The following is a 3206-nucleotide window of genomic DNA, read 5'->3' as shown; positions in this document are numbered from 1 at the left end:
TTGTGGGATCAAATTTAATAATTTAATAGGGACAAATAAATATTATTATTATATACTACTCAATAAAATTTCAAATTATAGTGAGAATATTTGTCCTACATCTATAAAAATAGATCCGTCCCTGATTATAAATATTAAAATATTTTTTACGGTATATGTTATACAATCAGTTTATTAATTAATAACAAAATTAAAAAATAATATCAAAACAATTAGAGATTCTAAGGGAGATTGGATCTCGGGCTGCTTTGAAAGCATTTTTCTTTGGTCTATCATCAGATGTGAATTATTTGCTGCTTGGAGGGGGCTGGTTTTAGTTTGGGATTGCGGTTTGATGGATATTATATGTGAAACAGATTGCCTTGACATTCTGCCCATCATGCATGAGCTTACAAGTGGGTATGTACTCATCTAAAGTAACAGATTTGATTCACAAGATTTATGAGTTTTTATCTTGTTCTTGGCTTGTTCACGTTGAGTGGGTGTCTCGAGAAGTAAATAGAGCTGATGATTAGATGGCTAGATATGATGCTAAAAATAACTCTAATCATATTATTTGATTTGAACTTTGTGCTGATCTCCAACAAATTATTCACTCAAATATAAAATAGTATTTGCTTTGTTTCTTTCCATCTTCATATACCAAAAAAAAAAAAAAAAAACGCATAACAATATTAATTATAGAAGTTAGTTAAACAATGTTTAGAGATATTCAATGTTAATGCATTTGAACATATAAACATATTATATTTTTATTAAATTTTTCTATGTATTGTATACGCAATAGCTATTTTAAGACCCTTGTTAGCGATTAAACTCTTAATTATATTGGACTTTTTGCATGTGTTTTCAAAGTTTATTGTTTATACTCAATCAACCCGGGCTAGGCTGAATTACACTAATTTATTAATTTTTATAGATGACTGAATTTTTTATGATCTGATCTTCTATTATTTGACCCAGAGAAATAGATTTTTGCTTTCACTTTTTATTTTAATATTTTAATTAATTCGGTATATATACACGTTTTCATAATTTCATATAAAAAAATATAAAAACAGTAATAATAATAGTGTTTTTTTCAAGAACCTTAATTATGAAATGTTAAAAATAGAAATAAGTTTTACATTTCTAAGACGTAGATTGGTTACATAATATGTTGGGAAAGGCCTACAAAATTAAAATCTTGGGAAAGGCCTTCATTTTGAAAGCTACATAATATGTTTGTTTGACCTTAATTAATTAGATGGGAAAGAATTTCTATTTGCTATAATCTTTTGTTTTTCCGGCTGTCTTTTTAATTAAATAAAAAGATAAATTGAGGAACAAATATCAAACTTGCAGTTTTAGAATTCTGATCCACTTGCTTTGAAAAGTCATCTTCGAGTTTTTCCTCTTTATAAAATCAATTAGATATTTTCATAATATTTCGTATAAAAAAAGGGCAATCAATTTGATTTTGAATGATGGCCAAATAAAATTTCTCAACCTCTTATAAATTATAAATGTATGTTTCAGAGTAGTAAATAAATAAATCAAAGAGAAAGTACAGAAAACAACGATTATAAACAATATGAATAATAAATTAAAAAAATTAAAATTAAAATTCAGATTTTTAATTAATTAATTAATATCAGATTTTAAAATTAAAAAAATTATGATTAGTAATTAAACACATTCATACTACGTACGGTTACTTTCAATTTCACCATAACCTTATTTCTGATGTCTGCGACATAGTCCATCCAGTCTCTCTCCAGTCCACGCCCACAAGTCGTCGTCGTTGGAGACAACCGTTCAGACGTAGCAGAATGCCGCCGTTTCCCCTCACCCTGTTTAGACGCAGTAGAAACCCACAACCCGTCCGATGCCGCCGCATCACGCCGACGCCGCTATCCCCTCGCAGCCTGTGCAGACCCAGCAGTAGCCGAAACCCATACCTTCCATGTTCATGCTATATTTCCTATTTGAAAAACTAACGGCATTGAAAATTTGACGTGCACGAATCCAACATCATTGATTCATCGTCTAATAATGTGAACATCCCCAGATCTCTGATCAACATGCTTAATCCATCTCTTCCTATTTGCACCACCACGACTTCTACCAACACCGGAAACATGTGTTAGGTCAAGTCCCTCTCCAACCGGAAGAAACACTGACTGTACAACACGTCTTCTGGATCCTCCTTCATCCACCACTTCTCTCCACTTAAACGTGTGCTTCAAAGAACTCGAACTCGGACCCATGAAAATTTATTAAGTATGCAGATGGTTATTTTCATTCTAAAGTAGGTGTTTATTTAATTTAGATTGAATTTAAGTAGATATAATGAAATTTGCTGGATGTTCATTTTATTAGGTATGTGGATAGTTATTTTCATTCTAAAGTAGATGTTTATTTAATTTGGATTGGATTTAAGTAGATACAATAAATTTTGCTGGATGTTCATTTTACTAGATATGTAGATGATTATTTTCATTTTAAACCGACGGTTTAATGGAGAAGAAGCTCGGCAGCACTGAAGCTGGCTAGTGAGGGAGGGACCGATAGCGCAATGAGGATTTGGAGAGGGGATATGCAGCGTTAAAAATGTTAAAAGATGGATGGTTAAAGTGTAAAAGGTAAAAATAGAATTTTTTAAAGAATAATTTGTGATAGAATTTTTGGTTAAATAGAATTTTTTCGTTGTCTATCTAGCAGAATTGTCAATCAAAACTAATATCCCTGTCTAGCTTAACAAAAAGTTCAACGTGTAATATTAATTATAATTTTTACTAATGAGTATGTTACAAATTTCATAGAATTAATACCTAAAAGAGGTCTTAAGTTGAGAAGTCAGTACTTAAAACGAGTCTTATAAGATATTGAATTCTCCCATTATATGAGCTAATTTTTGTGAGGATAATTCTCTCAATGTTTTGTAGCTTATTAAATTGGTGCTTTCATTGAAAAGGGTTATCTGCAAATTAAGGGTGAAAGGTTCTAACGGACAAAAAGTGAAGTGAAGCCATCGAAACGCCAACTCTTAAAAGGGGATGCTATGTTATATGCCTGCTGGAACTAAAATATGAACAAAAATCCTACATATGGGAAGACCAACACCATGAGCTAGTTTTTGTGGGGATGATTTTTCCAAAATCTTATAGATCATTGAGTATATAGTATACTTGTTAAAAATGTATAAAAAAAAGAGATGATTCTAT

The sequence above is a fragment of the Arachis ipaensis genome, chromosome B03 (genome assembly GCF_000816755.2).
Source record: "Arachis ipaensis cultivar K30076 chromosome B03, Araip1.1, whole genome shotgun sequence".
NCBI lineage: Eukaryota > Viridiplantae > Streptophyta > Magnoliopsida > Fabales > Fabaceae > Arachis > Arachis ipaensis.
The sequence above is the reverse complement of the archived record's forward strand: the minus strand, read 5'-3'. Positions refer to the sequence as shown.